Genomic DNA, 6,416 nt, shown 5'->3' on the forward strand with positions numbered 1-6,416 from the left:
AAGCAGGGTTGCACTATGCAGTCCAGGCAGGCTTTGAATTCACTTTGTAGCCTAGGCTGACCTCAACCTCATTGATCCACCTGCCTCAGACTCTCCAGTGTCCAGATTGCAGGCATGTGCCACTATGCTTGGCTCCCTTTACAAATTCTGAGGTAGAGAAAAGAAGCCGAGTCAGATCCAACCCAAGGTACAAAAGCTACCTGAGCCAGGCAAGTATGAGATCTCACAAAGCTATGTCACTGAAAGCTGGAACCTGGACTCCTGACAGAGACAGTTGAACACTTGTTTTCCAGGCAGCTGTAACTATATTTTAGTCTTTTCAAAAGAGCCCTGGAGCTCCAGACTCACATACACCTCTGGGCTGGGTCAACTGCTACAAGTCATAGGGATAGGGAGCCTTGTGCCCTCCCTAGGTTACTCATTCGCCAACAGTGCCAGGACAAAAGATGCAATGAAACAGGACCTCTTTCTCTACAGCAAGCATTGATTTTAGCCATGGCGTGATGGGCAGCAGTGGAACTCTTCCTTGAAGCACGGAAGTGCCTGCCGTGCTGATTCCCTTATACTTCCAGTCTCTGAAAGCAGAAAAATCATCTTCTCTGAAGACACTTGGTAACATTTCCAAAAACAAAAACATTCTTCAAGGCACTGTTTTCTGTTATTCTTGAACTAGTTCAGCTGGCAGATGAGCTGGTTGATGTGCTTACCCCAGTAGCCAGATGAGCCCATCTCCTTGGAGAAGCCCACTTTTCTTGGTAGCATGCCAGGCCAAAGACGGGTGGAAAGGGCACAAGAAGCAGGTGATCTCCTGCAAATACACCCCAGGGAAGGCGATTTCATGAATGAGCTCTTCCGGGCAAATAACACCAAACTTGCCCAGGTGCTCTGCAATCACAGTGTTGTCTATCAATGGAAAGCTCTTATTCTTGACATTGCCCTGTCCACATTTCATACTGAGTTCCCAGACAGACTTCAGATTTAGAAATCCCAAGGTCACATAAGACTCCACTATCTGCAGAAGTTTGAGAGTTTAGAGGGTGACTTTAACAAAGACACCACTGAACAATTTATTCAGGAGAAATCTTTCAATCGTTTTCTGTACTAGTGAACTCACTCCATTAATACTTTGGAGGTAGACAACAAAAGCCAAGGAATGTTCATCAGGAGCTTCCAAAGTGGAAGGTTTCACTTCTAATATTTTTACATGCACCCAATCATGCCACTGCCACCAGGAATCATGAAGGAAAGATTCCAGTCCCTTAAAACATATCTCTTTTACGTTCCTCTATCTCTTTGCCAAAATTGCCTGGCTTTCCTGGGTTGTTTTGAGGTCTTGATAAGCCTTCCTCTCTTTCAGGAGATTTTCTGGAACCAAGGGGATCTTTTTTCCTTGCTCTTTTTGTGCCATCTTTCCAGTATAATGGCTATTCAGCATAATTTCCAGTACCACCTCAGTAGTCTCTCCTATAGTTAATAAACTTCAGAATTTATTCTCTTACAAATTAGTTCCTCCTCAAAGTCCGTCTATTCTTCTCTCTACCTTGAATCAACTTCTCTCTTACCATACTTGGCCGATTGTTTCTTATCAGTAAGACCCAGGTTAAATAACAGTTCCTTAGCTAGTTCTTGAACCAGTTGTTCCAAAGTAGTTATTTACTCACTCAGACATGTGAAATTACTGGAACATCTTTCAGTTCTTCTCATAGTCCTTTTCCTACTTGACAATAAATGTGGAATTACATATCAATTTCAAAATTAAAAGCAAGAAAGATTGCTGGTAAATGATATAATATAAATTTCATGCAGATAAAGATTTCAATTTCGTAACATGAAAAGAATTTCGTTTATATACTAGTTACTCAAAATGTATTGAATTCCTGGATGAACCAGAGGCTCTATAAAAAGCAACAACCCTGCTTTGCAAGTGAACAAGTCATCATTCAGGTAATTCATATAATGAATATATAGACTTTCATTGTTAGTCCTTCTGAAAAGAAGTGCTTAAAATAAAGAATTATGAATCAAAAGAAAATTTAATGTTTTTTACTGCAAAGACAAAATGAAATACATATATGTTTGAAAAATCCTTCAGTTAAAAGAATTAATAACATTACTTCAAATGAGGATCTAATTATTTAATAATGTATTATTAATAATAATCTTTGGTATTTTTTCACTAAGATTTATAAGAATAATAGAAATCATTATGATTTGTTAATGTTATGGATTATTTTAAACTTTTCAGGTTTATTTTAAGTGAATGTATAGAATGATACAGAGTTTTCCTTGAGTATTTACTTGCTGGAAATGTTACCTGGATCTGAAATTCCATTACGCTTTACTTTCCTTTTTTTTTTTTTTTAATTTTAAGGAAAGGTCTACTGGGTGATGAGAGTCTAACTACTAGATCGGACTCATAGTGATCCCCAGTTTCCAGCTTCCCAAGAGCTGGGAATACAGGCTCACACCACCATACCCATTCTCAATTGATGTCTCAGTGCATCCTGTAGGTAGGACCATCACTGCAGTCCAGGGGATTGAATCCCCCATCCCTGCACCTGTTTGCAGGCACTTTAATACACTGAGCTATTTGGCCAGCCCTACTTGCCTATCTCTTGAGTAGCACTATCTTTCTTCAATATCTTCATGTATTTTTCCATAGAAAGGTCTATATGGGTTTGACTTTTTAAAGAAAAGCCCAAAGACAGGAGGAAGTCATAAAGATTAGAGCAGAAATCAATGTAATTGAGAGAAAGAAAACAATAAAGAAAATTAATGAATCAAAAACTGATTATTGGGGGCCAGGGAGATGGCTCAGTAGAATAAGTGCTTCCATCGAAAGCACGAAGGCCTGTGTTCAATCTCTGGGGTGTTCCAAAAAAAAAAAAAAAAGCTGGTTACTTGAAAGATTAAATAAAACTGATAAACCCCTAGCTAACCTAATGAAAACAAAAAGATTAAAAACTCAAATTCAAGCAATAAAGAATGAAAAGGGTGAAATTACTATAGACCCCTGTGGAAATTTGGGAAATCATTAATTGCTACCTTGAAAATCTTTACTTTCACAGATTTGAACACAGAGAAGAAAGGGACAGATTTCTTACAAATGTAAAAATTAACAATACTAAATCAAGAAGATAAAAATTCTCTAAATAACCCAATGTAAGATGAAGGAATTTAAAATTAAAAAAAAAATAGTGACAAAGAAAAGCCCAGGTCCAGATGGATTCACAGTTGAATTCTACAAGATATTTAGAGACAGCATAATCCAAATAATTCAAAATAATTCTCAAGCCCTTCAATGAATTTGAGAAAGAAGCAATACTCCCAAAATCATTCCTGGAGGCAAGTATTATACTGATATCAAAATCAGAGAAAAATTCAACCAAGAAAGAAAACTATGAACATGAGCATAGATGCAAAAATCCTCAATAAATCCCTAGCAAATGGAATACAATAAATCTTCAAGAAGATCATACACCATGACCAGGTAAGATTCATACTAGGGATGCAATGATGTTTCAATATATGCAAATATAAAAATGTAATACACCACATCAATAGAGCCAAAACCAAAAACCACATGATCATCTCAAAGCGGAAAAGCCTTTTGACATACTCAAACACTCATTCATGAACAAAGCCCTACAGAAAATTGGAAAAGGTGACCTCTACCTCAATTTAATGAAAGTCATCTATGACAGTTCAACATCCAACATAATTACAAATAGGGAAAAGCTAGAACCTTTTACTCTCAAATCTGGTATAAGACAAAGCTGTCCTCTATCATCAATCCTATTCAATGTAATTTTTGAATGATTAACTAGAACCAATTAGAAAAGAGAGACAAATAAAAAGAATAAGAATGGGTAAAGAAGAAGTTAAACTATCATTATTTGCAGATGACATGATACTCTACTTGGAAGACACAAAAAAACTCTACCAAGAAGCTCCAATAGGTAATAAACATATTCAGTAGCATAGCAGTCTACAAATTCAATACCCAAAAATCAATACTATTCTACACAGGTAACAAACATGCTGAGAAAAAAATTAGAGAAAAAATGCCCTTCACAATACCTTCCAAAAAATGAAATGCCTAGGAATTAATCCAACCCAAGGATGTAAAATAAATTTACAATGTAAATTACAGTACTTTGAAAAAAGCGATCAAATAGAATTTCAGAAAATGAAAAGATATTCCTTGTTCTTGGGTAGGATGAACCAACATTGTGATGATGTCCTTACTCCCAAAATTCTTGTACAGATTTAATGCAGTCTCTATCAAAATACCACAAATGTACCACATACATCTAAAGAAAACATTCCTAAAATTTATTTGAAAACCAGAAAAGACCTAGAATAGCAAAGACCATCTTGGGCAACAAAGGCAAAGCAGGAAGCATTACAATCCCTGACTTTAAATTATACTACAAAGCTACTGTGACAAAAACAGCATGGTATTGGCAAAAAATACACCCAAAGATCAATGGGATAGATTAGAAGATGTAAATAGAACTAAAAACACACTTAGCCAGCCTATCTTTGATGAAGGGGCCCAACATGTTCATGGGAAGAAAGTTATTCTCCTTAACAAATGGTGTTGGGAAGACTGGCTCTCCCCATAACAAAAATTAAAGCTAGACCTGGGTCTATTGCCATGCACTAAATTAAAGTCAAAATGGATCAAAGATCTAAACATTAAAACAGAAACACTAAAGCTCCAGGAAGAGAAAGGTGGAAATCTTGAAGATATAGGGTTAGGCAAACAATTCATGAACAAAAATCAAAGTGCAAGGGAAATTCTTCAAAGAATCTACAACTGGGACTACCTTTTATTGAGAATTATCTGTACATCAAAATAAATCTCCAACAGACCAAAAAGACAACCAATAAAACTTGGAAATATTCTGAACCATTAGTCGTTCAGAAAAAGGTCTTCTACCTAGAATACATAAAGAAGTAAAAAAAAAAAAAAAAAAAAAAAAAAAAAAAAAAAAAAAAAAAAAAGAATAGGTCACCCAAAATTAAAGAACAAATCTAAAAATGGGCATATGAGATGAATACATACTTCTCAGAGGAAGAATTACAATAGGCATATAAATACATTCAAAGGTGCTCCATATCACTGGCCTTTGGAGAAATGCAAATTAAAACAACATTGTAATTCCATCTCACCCCAGAAAGAGTGGCTATCATAAAGAAATCAACTAAACTAACATGAGAGAGGCTGTGGAGAAAAAGGAATTCTTCTCCACTACTGATGGGAATGTAGACTGGTACAACCACTATGGAAATCAGTGTGGAGACTCCTCAAAAATCTATTACTGGAAATCACATTCAATCCAGCTCTTCCCCTTTTGGGAATTTTCCCCAAAGAACTGAAAACATCATACCATAGTGATTATCGCGGCACATTTTGTCATAGCCAAATCATGAAAGCAAACAAAATGCCCACCACCTGAAGAATGAATGAAAAAGATGCGGTATTTTTATACAATGGAGTATTACTCAGTTATAAAGAAAGACAAACTCGAAATCTTGATAGTGAAGTGGACACAACTAGAGGCTATATTTATAAGTGAAATAAACCAGTCCCACATATGTAAGTATCATATCATCTCCCTAGTGTTAGAGCCCAAGAGAAACAAAATCCAAAAGGTATAATGGATACAGTAAAGCAGAAGGAAACAGAATTTAACTATAAACAATGAAGAGGAGAGAGAGGAGAAAAGACAGGAAAATAATTTAAGTATACATACACAATGGCTGAGGTGGTTTTACTAAGTACTTCCATCAGATTTTTGAAAATATCAGGAATTGTGTAGAATTTTCATCCTGACTAACTCTGTATGATGATATCTTGGAACTAAGAAACTACAGCAATGTGTGACACCAAAAAACAAGATTGAATACCTGTCACCTTGGTCTTCTAAATGTGATCCATTTCTAATATAATATCAATTATTGCTATACTATCTTGAAAATATTTTTAAAAGGTAGTAAAATATAAAAGACAAGAACAAAATTAAAGATTTCTTCAAAGTAAGTTGTAATATTCAATCATATCTCTAATTTTGCAAAACTATATCTGTTAATCTTTTTATTAATTTTATTAAGAACAAAATAGCAATGAAACAGTTTCCAAAAGGTTGGTAGGACGATTACAATAATTCATAACGCATTGTTGTCTTCTTAGTAGTTACTCAGAGTACAAGATGCAGACATGATACTTTGTCTAAACACTATGAGTACAAATCATTATTCTCATTAAACTGAGAGAAAGTAGCTATATATCTATTCTAACTATTATGTATATACAGATATATATTCTTTTCACTACAAAATGGTCCTTTATTTATAATCCTCTGTTTTGTTTAGGTGTGTCATAGATGGGTATTCCATTGCCATTCAAA

General features: G+C 35.2%; 1 pseudogene; it reads right to left on the bottom strand.

The window, feature by feature from the left end:
• Positions 1 to 669: 669 nt before the first annotated feature.
• Positions 670 to 1,408, bottom strand: LOC101588546 (annotated as a pseudogene).
• Between the last annotated feature and the right edge of the window lie 5,008 nt (positions 1,409 to 6,416).

Source organism: Octodon degus, unplaced genomic scaffold (assembly GCF_000260255.1).
Source record: "Octodon degus isolate 3935 unplaced genomic scaffold, OctDeg1.0 scaffold00011, whole genome shotgun sequence".
In the NCBI taxonomy this organism is placed as follows: domain Eukaryota; kingdom Metazoa; phylum Chordata; class Mammalia; order Rodentia; family Octodontidae; genus Octodon; species Octodon degus.